The sequence below is a fragment of the Lolium rigidum genome, chromosome 2 (assembly GCF_022539505.1).
Source record: "Lolium rigidum isolate FL_2022 chromosome 2, APGP_CSIRO_Lrig_0.1, whole genome shotgun sequence".
Taxonomy (NCBI): Eukaryota; Viridiplantae; Streptophyta; class Magnoliopsida; order Poales; family Poaceae; genus Lolium; species Lolium rigidum.
This window is the reverse complement of record NC_061509.1, coordinates 277,928,078-277,941,052: the sequence shown is the minus strand read 5'-3', so window position 1 is coordinate 277,941,052 and position 12,975 is coordinate 277,928,078. Positions and strand designations below refer to the sequence as shown.

Sequence of the window (12,975 nt, the reverse complement as noted above, 5' to 3'; positions counted from 1 at the left end):
CGGGGCGGCTTTAAGCGAGGGGGCAGGTGTGGTGGTGGTGTGGTGGTGCGGTGATGTTGATGGGGAAGGAGAGCACGCCACTCTCATGTGAAGAAAAAGGAGAAGAGGAAGACTTGGTCTTCGTACGAAGAGGTATGGGCCGGTGGGCTGGAGAGGAGGTGGGTTGGCAGCTAGCTTGGGCCACCGGGAAGAAAAAAAAGGAAGTGAGAGGGAGATGGGCCATGGATAGAGAGAGGGCCCGGAGAGGGGTTTTATTAAAAGAAAAGATAAGAGAGGATTTAACAAAACCATATGAGAGGGAAAATAAAATAAGAAGAGTTTATAAAATAATTTTATTTTGTTAAATAAAACATGTACGACATGATGCATATGCCATGATGATGCATAAAAGAAAAAGCACAAGCAAATCTAACAGTGGGTACTACCCGGGGCCGTTACAATCGACACCACTAACAAGGGATCGCGCCCCGAGATCCCACGCCATGGTACGGGGGAGAGATGTGAACTATCGGATCTTCAGGCGACGTGTCGATCTCCTCGACACCACTAACAAGAATTCTTGCTCCATGAAGGACGGTCAACACCACTAACAAGAAGTCGTTGCTCCGTTGTCGATGATGCGCTTTCGTCGGGACCTCCGAAGATCGAACCTATTAGGATAAGGCAAAGATCGGCCAACCCGCGTCGGAACCTAATACTCAGAGAACTCAGATAAGGGAGAAAACTCAAAATTCGCAAAGGTAAGAGGAGAAAGAATGTAGGTAAGGAGAAAAATTAGAGCTAATCAGAACTATCCAACGAAGTTTTCAGAAAATAGTTTGGACTCTAAACTCAACGACCGTTGGCAAGGTTATCCTACAGGCTGGACTAGTGGGGTACCGTCAACCTGAGCTCTGATACCAACTTGTGACGCCTCGGAACCGGTATCCTGAGGATATCAGCGATCCCGCCGAAATCCGCACGATATTGATTCTGAGACGCCCTCCGACACGACGTGTGCGACGAATCACACACATGATGCCAGAGGAATTAACACGAGCGGTAACATTACAACAGGATTACAATAGAGCCCACAAGAGACATATATTACAACAACGACTCTTACGAGTCAAGATACAAATATACAATACAAATATCCAAGTCATACAGAAGATCAAATACGTCCGAGTATGGACAAGATACAAATTGGACAAAGAGTGCTGAAGATAATCAGTGGCGTCCATAACCCTGCCCAGGCCAAGCCGGAAGGGTAACCTTGCTAACGTCGTCATCTCGTACCTGTCAAAGTCGGGCCATCGGTTGCCGACAAAAGGAAGGAAGCAAAAGAGAAAGAGGAAAGGCGAGAGTAAGTACCAAGGAATGAACTCCGGCACGTACTTAGCGAGACTAGAAATGGCTATGCTCGCCGGGCGAGTATATATATATACCGCCTGGGGCTATATGGTAGGTTTAGCGGCAGCAAAACTATAACCAATAGAGTCACACTACAACATCCGTCTACTCAGAGAAGATAAGAGAGCGCACAAGGTAACAGATAAATACTACACAAACATAACCCAACCGATTACACATATCCCCTTCAACAAAGCGAAGAGGCAATGTAAAAGGCACTCAACGGTGGACAAGTTTTATTAGGTATCGGTTGTAGTAATGCTATTTTAGTACGCAAGTTATTATCAGATTATTAACAACAAGTATAAGGTGTAAGTTGTTCTATGATCAAGCCATACAATTCCAAGTCGTCCATAACCGCGGACACGGCTTATCGATAAGATGTACACCCTGCAGGGGTTGCCCAAATGTAACCATACGGATGGTCGAACCCACTTGCTACAGGTGGAGTCTCACATCAAGACCGTTCCCAATGCAAGAGAAAGTTTAAGGGGAGCCACCCCACTAAGCTACCCGTGACGAAGTTCGGCCGTACTCCGATACGGACCCAGAGGTTTGCGACATAGTCCAGGCGGGCACTAACGACCAGGCACAGGATAAGTCTATCCGCAATATGAGTACAGTACTAATATAAACACCCGAAGGCAACAGGAAGTAAATCGTGCATATCGTGCATATGGGCAAATAAAACCAAGGTTGTGGCTCCCAATAAACAGACTTGAGGAAAGGTAGTGGGTGATGGGGGTCCCACTCCCCCACGTATGGGTAGAGCGCTTAATCTCGGAACAGATAACAAGAACTCGGGTCCTAGGGGACATTAGCAAGTCAAAGTTCTGATGCTTTCGCAAAGGGGCTCACAGATGCCTCTGCTTACAATTTTAGTTGTTAACAAGTAAGTATAACATGTGTATCTCCAACAACTGATATAGCATGTGATAACCTCCCAACAACCCAACATATCCCGATAACAAATTGAGATAAACAACATAGCCTAAACACGCCTACGACTCGCAAGGCTCAAACATCAAGCAACGGCTGTGGTTAAGGAATGATATATATATATGATTATTATGATAAACAAGTGGAATAGGACACGTGACTCGATAAAGAATCGCAACATAAGGATAGCAGTGCGAGGGAGAGAGTAAAATAGGTGAAGAGAGAGGGCTCGCCTGTGAAAAGCTGAAGAAGAACTTATCAGAGAACTCGTCGTATCTCACATCAACACTTCGTGATCCTATCCGGGAAGAAGCAAATGCTGGAACACAACGTGTGCAAGTCTTACTACTACGGATAAAGAATCGGCATGATCAAGATGATATGCATGACATGGAAAGATGATGCGATGCACTTATCCAATTTAAGCGGAGTCGGAACCCCGGACAAGAAAATTAGGTTAGAGTTGCAGTTTCTACCGACAAAGCTAAGTGTTGATTAGCATGGCATATCATGGCAGGGGTGCGCTACTTCAAGTTTAAACGGAGCGGGGAAAACCTAGGTGGTGTTCCGAAATACTCCGCATATCTGTTAGGTGAACATGCACGACTATCAACGCGCGACATGATGCAAGATGCAAACAGGTATATGGATGGCATATTCATGTTCAATGCATTTTTCTGATCAATTTTCATATATAACACTTTGCATTTTGAATTAGGGTTCAAAAGATATGGATTTAACCATTACATGCATACGAGATAAAAGAAAAAGGCTCCCCATACAGAATTGGGCCGAACCTGGCCTGCGGTGGACAGATGCTGGGCGTGCATCGGCGTCGGGCCGAATCGATGGAACTGGGCTCAAGCCCATGGGACACCAGATCTGATTAGATCAAACAGAGAACAAAAAGCTGGATTAATTAGCTAGAGTTGGGATTTGAACACAGGATCTCTGGATTGAGGCCACATGAACCAACCACTGTGCTATGCTAATACGGCTGATGTTATTTTCGAAGGGAAAGTATACCCTTTGAACCAGACCATGGCGGAAAGCTTCTGGTGAAACAGCCATGGCGGACGACTCAGGTCGGAGATGGGGACGATGATTGGGGGCGAACCGGGGAGAACAGGATGGCGTCGGGGACGCGCCTTGGCATGGCGGACCTGCGGCCGGCAGAGAAGGGTCCGGGCACTTGCCGGAGTGTCGCCGGTGATGGGTGCCTGCGGAGGATGCCGGCGGTCAACGTCGGCAAGTTGGCACAGAGCGGTATAAAGAGAGAGAAGAGGCTCGAGAGGACGGGAAGGATACCAGGTGTGTGTGGATGTGCTCAGAAGCGACGAAGAAGCACCAACGTGGCCAGAATCGAAGAAACTCGCCGGCAGGATGGGAACGGAATCGGACTATCGATTGGAGCTCTCCTGGCTCGATTCCTTTGGGGAGTATGGAGAGGACGACGATGCGGTTCTTCTGGTAGTCCCAGCTCGTCGAGGGAGCGCCTGTGGCGACGACACGGTTGAGCTCACTGTAAGGCCGGCCATGGTTATGGTTGTTCGTTCTCCTCTTCTTTGTTTCTCTGTGTGAAGGGGAAGAAGGTGGATGGGGAAGTGGCGGCAGCGGAGGGGAGAGAGGCTAGGGTTTCCAGGAGGCGTGCGGGGCGGCTTTAAGCGAGGGGGCAGGTGTGGTGGTGGCGTGGTGGTGCGGTGATGTTGACGGGGAAGGAGAGCACGCCACTCTCGTGGGAAGAAAAAGGAGAAGAGGAAGACTTGGTCTTCCTACGAAGAGGTATGGGCCGGTGGGCTAGAGAGGAGGTGGGTTGGCAGCTAGCTTGGGCCACCGGGAAGAAAAAAAAAGGGAGTGAGAGCGAGATGGGCCACGGATAGAGAGAGGGCGCGGGAGAGGGGTTTTATTAAAAGAAAATTATAAGAGAGGATTTAACAAAACCATATGAGAGGGAAAATAAAATAAGAAGAGTTTATAAAATAATTTTATTTTGTTAAATAAAACTTGGACGACATGATGCATATTCCATGATGATGCATAAAATAAAAAACACAAGCAAATCTAACAGTGGGTACTACCCGGGGCCGTTACAGAGGAGCCTCAAGATAAGATCACGGAAGAAGCGGAAGTGACTTCCAACGATAAGGCTGAACTCCGGCTAAGGATGCTATCGTATTTCCAGACAACTTCGGTGATCCATCAAACATGTACTCCACTCCAAAGGCTTATGCACATAAGTTCTTCCACAAGCTGACGGAGGCAGAGAAGTGGGAGCTTGAGCAGGACTTATTGAATTCCATGCTGAACAATGCATGGGGCAAAGCTGATGTTGATTCTTCCGAGATTCAACTCTACTAGAAGGAAATCAGTGATTTCTTCAACCAGCTGCTCGTCAAGCGCAAGGTAAACCAATATTCCCAGTAGCCCCCAAGTATCTAGGCGGAAACTAGAAATAGTTAGCACCTTGAAACTTGGAGTAATCTAAACTGAAACTTTTGAAGTGTCGTGGTAGCCCCCAAGCGTCATGGCGGAAATTTTCCAAAAATGATGCTTCGAAAGAGTCTACACAGAAAAACTTATATGCACCAGGAAACTTATCCGTGCTTTGTCTCTTACACGAACAGCAGGCGCTACATTATGAGATGTACAAGAACATCTCCTTACAGCGCCGCGTCACCTTGGGCCAGGCAGATGATATCGCCACGCAAAAAGAAAAATCGCGGATCTGGAACAACAGCTGATGGAAGCCCAATGTATGTTTCCGGCCAAGCTTTCCATTATAGTCCAATTTTCTGACTATGAAGTTGATTTTAAATTAACTTTAACAGGTGCATCTTCCTCTCTATCCACTGCCTCCTCTGAGCTTGAGAACATGCGCTCCGCATATAAAGATATAGAGACCAAGCTCGCGGAGGCGGAAAAGAGACGAGAACATGCAGAGAAACAGCTGACGGAGAAAAATTCTGAGCTCCTCCAAAAGGAGGCTGATTTTGTGACCAAGCGGAAGGTTGACATCAAGACACTGCAGCAGCTTCAGAAGGAAGTACATGGGCTCCAAAATTACATGACCACAGCGGAGAAAGGCTAGGACGTTCTCAACGTGGATGTCATGGGTAAGTATCCGGAACTCCAAAGTCAAATTAATCTCCTGAACTCTAACTGATGTTTTATCTCCCATCATTTTATGCAGAGCCTCTTGGATACAATGAAGAGCGCCGCAACCAGCTTCCACGTGATGACTTGATCCGGCTCGCCGGAGAAGATTGCAACGATCTTATCTCCGCGTGTCGGAAAATCTGCCACAACTTGGCAATCAAGGAGAGCAGGACCTGCACTGTCCGAGATCTTATCAAGAGGATGGATGCTCTCATGGAACTGGTTGTGGATCTTCAAGCCTCATCTTCCTGGGGTGCCGCCCAAATGTCTTTGGCCATGTGATTAGCGCGTGTTCCGGATCTGGATATCGATATTACCACTGCTAGAGTTCCTCCGAATGCAAATGTAGATACATGCAGTGGTTATGATACCCGGATCACGCGCCGCATTCCGCACTATGAATTCTTCGACAAGGTGGTGCTTCCTGTTGACGAAGCCCTTGAAGCTGAATACTACAAGGAGCGAGAAGTGGAGGCACGCCCTCTCGGATCCGGCGACGGAGATCAGTATACCTGGACCAGTTCCAAGGACAAGTCCAAGGGAGGCTCCACTTCTCTAACAGAAGAAGCTGAAGCTGATGATGATGAAAATGGTGTCTCTTCTCCGGCTAAGGAGACGAAAGATGAGCAAGCACAAGCTGAAGATGAAGCGCGCTCGTCTCCGAACAAGGAGAAGTAAAAACTTAGTCCTGCAGAAGAAAATAATGCATCATTTTGGCCCCATCGAGGGTTTGTAATATATAACTTAAATATTCTTAAGTAGCTAGGAGAAACAAATGCATGGGCGGAAAAAACTTATCCTGCTATCCGTTCAATTTATATATGCATGTTTCGTTTGTTGGAAAAGCAAGCGCTAGTTTCTAAGATTTCCGGCTTGCTTATTTGACCTTCCACGAGCCGGAAGACCTTTAACCGGAAACACTCGCCTACGGCGACGAAGCCTAATGGTGATCCATCAATAACCGCAGAAACAAGCCCCCAACCAAGGTGCCGGAAGTCGCTACCAGGGATCCATAAGTTCGCAACAAAAAACTCTTCCACCAGAAAACTTAAGCTTATGTCCTAAAGGACGATTTTGAAAATCACAACTTTAATACACGCCTAGGCGGAAATATCCAGCTCTTCGGTTTTAGTCGGAAAACATATACGATCCAAAAAATGAAAAACTAAAGGAGGTAAAGGACTCAAAGAGTGAACCATATGCTTTATTTCATTGATCATGTATCATAGATATTACAAGATATGTAATGCGGAAATTGCTAAGTGTGGAAAGGACGTAGCTATGCTATATTCCAAGGATGATCTGTTTCATCGTATATGTCATCCGGATCCTCCCTTTTGCGTATTCGGTACCAATTGGCAGGTCTATCCTTTAACTCCCGGAAATCAACGAGGTAGTAGGATCCGTTGTGAAGCACTTTGCTGATGACGAAAGGTCCTTCCCATGGAGATTGAAACTTATGCTCTTTCACCTACCGAAGATGGAGGACCAAGTCACCTTCCTTAAACGAGCGGTTCCGAACTTTCCGACTATGGTAGCATCGGAGTTTCTGCTGGTAAATGGCGGAACGTTGGTCAGCTAAATTCCGAGCTTCTTCGATCAGGTCCACAGATAGTTGTCGAGCCTCGTCAGCAGTTTCTTCATTGTAGGCGGAAACTCGCGGGGAATCGTGGATGATGTCGGAGGGGAGCACAGCTTCAGTCCGTATACTAGGAAGAAAGGCGTAAACCCAGTTGACCTGTTAGGGGTAGTTCGTAAACTGCACAATAAAGAATCTAACTCCTCAGCCCAAGCTCCGGCTGCGCGACGAAGTGGCTCCTCAAGGCGAGGTTTGACTCCGGCAAGTATAAGGCCATTGGCTCGCTCAACTTGTCCATTGTATTGTGGGTGAGCCACAGAAGCAAGGTCAAGCCGGATCCCTACGTCATTGCAACAATCCTTCAGTTCTCCTTGTGCGAAGTTCGTGCCATTATCTGCGATTATGCTGTGTGGGATGTCGTATCTCACAATGAGGCTGCAAACGAATTTTAGTGTCGTAGCAACATCGGCTTTTCTCACTGGCTTTGCCTCGATCCACTTACTAAACTATTCAATAGCGACCAAGAGGTACTCAAAACCGCCAGGAGATGATTTCTTTAATTTTCCGACAATATCGAGCCCCCAGACCGCGAACGGCCAAGTGATAGGGATGGTCTTCAGCTCCTGAGCCAGAGCATTTGGTTGAGTAGCGTAGTACTAGCAACCTCGACAGGTTTTCACGATTTTATCAGCATCTTCTTTAGCTGTTAACCAGTAAAATCCTTGCCGGAAATCTTTTGCAACGATGGATCTGGGAGCGGGGTGATGCCTGCAATCCCCTGCATGGATATCTCTGAGGATTTCAATGCCATCTTGATTTGAAACGCATTTTAGAAATATCCCGTTTGCACTTCTTTTGTAGAGCTGTCCATCAAAAATTGTGTAGGATCTTTCTCGTCTGATGATCTATCGTGCGAGGACTTCATCCTGTGGCAACTTCTTTTGATCCATGAGGTAATCCAGGAAGAGTTATGTCCAGGCCGGAATGATATCCATTACCTCCTCATCCGGAGACACTGCCACATCTAGGTTTTCCGGGTTAGCGCCCTTTACAGAGGGTGTCCATAGATGCTCCAGGAAAATTCCGGGTGGAATTGGTTTCCGGCCGAATCCGAGCTTGGACAGCATATCTACCGCTGTGTTATCATCTATCCTGAGGTACTTGACTTCATAGCCGAGGAAGCATTTGGCGGTCTCGTCAATTTCGTCTCTGTAAGCTGCCATAACGGAGTTTCTGGCGTTCCAGGTTTTGGCTACTTGTTGTGCCACTAGGTCGGAGTCTCCGTAGCATATGATGTGCTTGATCCCGATTTCCTTAGCGATGCGCAATCCGTGTAGTAGAGCCTCATATTCCGCCATGTTGTTTGTAGCTTCGAAGTGAATTTGTAGGACATACTGCAATTGTTCCCCTGTTGGTGAATTTAGGGTAACTCCAGCCCCCGAGCCTTGATGCTGCTTGGATCCATCAAAGTGCATGATCCAAGGTTCAGGTTCCGGCACTTAGGGCTAGGGTTTAGGGGGTGATACGTCCCAAACGTATCTATAATTTCTTATGTTCCATGCTACTTTTATGATGATACTCACATGTTTTATACACATTATATGTCATTATTATGCATTTTCCGGCACTAACCTATTGACGAGATGCCGAAGAGCCGATTCTTTGTTTTCTCGCTGTTTTTGGTTTCAGAAATCCTAGTAAGGAAATATTCTCGGAATTGGACGAAATCAACGCCCAGGGTCCTATTTTTGCACGAAGCTTCCAGAAGACCGGAGGACTTACGAAGTGGGGCCACGAGGTGGCCAGACACCAGGGCGGCGCGGCCTGGGCCTTGGCCGCGCGGCCCTGTTGTGTGGGGCCCCCGTGGCGCCTCCTGACCTGCCCTTCCGCCTACATATAGTCTTCGTCGCGAAACCCCCAGTACCGAGAGCCACGATACGGAAAACCTTCCAGAGACGCCGCCGCCGCCAATCCCATCTCGGGGGATTCAGGAGATCGCCACCGGCACCCTGCCGGAGAGGGGAATCATCTCCCGGAGGTCTCTTCATCGCCATGATCGCCTCCGGATCGATGTGTGAGTAGTTCACCCCTGGACTATGGGTCCATAGCGAGTAGCTAGATGGTTGTCTTCTCCTCATTGTGCTATCATGTTAGATCTTGTGAGCTGCCTATCATGATCAAGATCATCTATTTGTAATCCTACATGTTGTGTTTGTTGGGATCCGATGAATATTGAATACTATGTCAAGTTGATTATCAATCTATCATATATGTTACTTATGTTCTTGCATGCTCTCCGTTGCTAGTAGAGGCTCGGCCAAGTTGATACTTGTGACTCCAAGAGGGAGTATTTATGCTCGATAGTGGGTTCATGCCTCCATTAAATCTGGGACAGTGACAGAAAGTTCTAAGGTTGTGGATGTGCTGTTGCTACTAGGGATAAAACATCGATGCTTTGTCTAAGGTTATTTGTGTTGATTACATTACGCACCATACCTAATGCAATTGTCTGTTGTTTAAAACTTAATACTGGAAGGGGTTCGGATGATAACCTGAAGGTGGACTTTTTAGGCATAGATGCATGCTGGATAGCGGTCTATGTACTTTGTCGTAATGCCCTGATTAAATCTCATAGTACTCATCATGATATATGTATGTGCATTGTTATGCCTTCTTTATTTGTCAATTGCCCAACTGTAATTTTTTCACCCAACATCTGCTATCTTATGGGAGAGACACCACTAGTGATCTGTCGACCCCGGTCCTATTCTTTACATCTGAAATACAAACTGCTGCAATTGTTCTTTACTGTTCTTCGCAAACAACCATCATCATCCACACTATACATATAATCCTTTGTTTACAGCAAGCCGGTGAGATTGACAACCTCGCTGTTACGTTGGGGCAAAGTTATGTGATTGTGTTGTGCAGGTTCCACGTTGGCGTCGGAATCCCTGGTGTTGTGCCGCACTACACTCCTCCGCCATCAACCTTCAACGTGCTTCTTGGCTCCTCCTGGTTCGATAAACCTTGGTTTCTTTCTGAGGGAAAACTTGCTGCTGTGCGCATCACACCTTCCTCTTGGGGTTTCCAACGAACGTGTTAACTACACGCATCAAGCAATTTTTCTGGCGCCGTTGCCGGGGAGATCAAGACACGCTGCAAGGGGAGTCTTCCACATCCAATCTCTTTACTTTGTTTTTGTCTTGCTTTACTTTACTTTATTTACTGCTTTGTTTGCTTCTTATATCAAAAACACAAAAAAATTAGTTGCTAGTTTTACTTTATTTACTGTCTTGTTCTCTATATCGAAAACACAAAAAAAATTAGTTACTTGCATTTACTTTATTTAGTTTGCTTTATTTACTACTACTAAAATGGGTACTGTTGAGAATACTAAGTTGTGTGACTTCAATAGCACAAATAATAATGATTTCCTATGCACACCTATTGCTCCACCTGCTACTACAGCAGAATTCTTTGAAATTAAACCTGCTTTACTGAATCTTGTTATGAGTGAGCAATTTTCTGGTGTTAGTTCTGATGATGCTGTTGCCCATCTTAATAATTTTGTTGAACTATGTGAAATGCAAAAGTATAAGGATGTAGATGGTGACATTATAAAATTAAATTTTTTTCCTTTCTCTTTAAGAGGAAGAGCTAAAGATTGGTTGCTATCTCTGCCTAGAAATAGTATTGATTCTTGGACTAAATGTAAAGATGCTTTTATTGGTAGATATTATCCTCCCGCTAAAATTATATCTTTGAGAAGTAGCATAATGAATTTCAAGCAATTAGATAATGAACATGTTGCTCAAGCATGGGAGAGAATGAAATCTTTGGTAAATAATTGCCCAACCCATGGACTGACTACTTGGATGATCATCCAAACCTTTTATGCAGGATTGAATTTTTCTTCGCGGAACCTATTGGATTCAGCTGCTGGAGGTACCTTTATGTCCATCACTTTGGGGGCGGCAACAAAGCTTCTATATGATATGATGACAAATTACTCTGAATGGCACACGGAAAGAGCTCCACAAGGTAAGAAGGTAAATTCTGTTGAAGAAACCTCCTCCTTGAGTGATAAGATTGATGCTATTATGTCTATGCTTGTGAATGGTAGATCTAATGTTGATCCTAATAATGTTCCTTTAGCTTCATTGGTTGCCCAAGAAGAACATGTTGATGTGAATTTCATTAAAAATAATAATTTCAACAACAATGCTTATAGGAACAATTCTAGTAACAACTATAGGCCATATCCTTCTGCTAATGGTAATAGTTATGGGAATCCTTACAACAATAATAGGAATGTACCCCCTGGTCTTGAAGCCATGCTTAAAGAATTTATTAGTACACAAACTGCTTTTCACAAATCTGTTGAGGAAAAGCTCGATAAAATTGATATTCTCGCTTCTAAGGTTGATAGTTTTGCCTCTGATGTTGATCTTTTAAAATTGAAAGTTATGCCTAATAGGGATATTGATAATAATATTTTTACTACAGCAAATGCCATCCAAGTTTGAATTAATGAGAATATTAGATTGATGGCTGAATTGCATGCTAGGTGGGAAAAAGAAGAAAACGAAAACTAGCTAAAGAGAATAATGTAGCTAAAGTTTGGACTATTACCACCACTAGTAATGTTAATGATTCACATGTTGCTACACCTCCTACTATCAATGGTAAAATAATTGGTGTTGGCAATGTTACTACTCCTAGTGCAAAGCGTGCAAAATTGCTTGAAACTGCTAAAACTGCTGAAATTGATAAAACTGCTGAAATTTTTCAAAATATTGGGGACAATGCTCCCATTGCTGTAGATCATAATGGTTAGACTTTGATGATTATCACATCTCTGAAGTTATAAAGTTCTTACAAAAGCTTGCTAAAAGTCCCAATGCTAGTGCTATAAATTTGGCCTTTACAAAACACATTACAAATGCTCTCATAAAAGCTAGAGAAGAGAAACTAAAACTTGAAACCTCTATTCCTAGGAAGTTGGAAGATGGTTGGGAGCCTATCATTAAGATGAGGGTCAATGATTTTGATTGTAATGCTTTATGTGATCTTGGTGCAAGTATTTACGTTATGCCTAAGAAAATTTATGATATGCTTGACTTGCCACCATTGAAGAATTGTTATTTGGATGTTAATCTTGTTGATAATGCTATAAAGAAACCTTTGGGGAGGATTGATAATGTTCGTATTATGGTTAACAATAACCTTGTCCCCGTTGATTTTGTTGTCTTGGATATTGAATGCAATGCATCTTGTCCCATTATATTGGGAAGACCTTTTCTTCGAACCGTTGGTGCCACCATTGATATGAAGGAAGGTAATATTAAATATCAATTTCCTCTCAAGAAAGGTATGGAACACTTCCCTAGAAAGAGAATGAAGTTACCTTATGATTCTATTATTAGAACAAGTTATGTTGTTGATGCTTCGTCTCTTGACAATACTTGATTCACACATTTCTGCGCCTAGCTGAAAGGCGTTAAAGAAAAGCCCTTATGGGAGACAACCCATTATTTTACTTCTGCACTTTGTTTTATATTTGAGTCTTGAAAGTTGTTTGCTACTGTAGCAACCTCTCCTTATCTTTATTTTAATGCATTGTTGTGCCAAGTAAAGTCTTTGATAGTAAAGCCAATACTAGATTTGGATTACTGCGCAGGAACAGATTTCTTGCTGTCACGAATTTGAGCAGTAGTCCCTGTAGAAAAATCAAAAAAATCTGCCAATTTACGTGCGTGATCCTCAGATATGTACGCAACTTCCATTAAATTTGGGAATTTTCATCTGAGCAAGTCTGGTGCCACTTTAAAATTCGTCTTTACGAACTGTTCTGTTTTGACAGATTCTGCCTTTTATTTCGCATTGCCTGTTTTGCTATGTTTGAT

General features: G+C 44.4%; 1 long non-coding RNA gene across 1 annotated transcript; it reads right to left on the bottom strand.

Moving 5' to 3' along the window:
- Nucleotides 1–2,607: 2,607 nt before the first annotated feature.
- LOC124688905 lies at nucleotides 2,608–3,459 on the bottom strand. The gene is made up of 3 exons (XR_006998665.1): nucleotides 3,358–3,459; nucleotides 3,129–3,213; nucleotides 2,608–2,650 (listed from the first exon to the last, which is right to left on the bottom strand). It is a non-coding gene; the product is annotated as an uncharacterized LOC124688905 (long non-coding RNA).
- Between the last annotated feature and the right edge of the window lie 9,516 nt (nucleotides 3,460–12,975).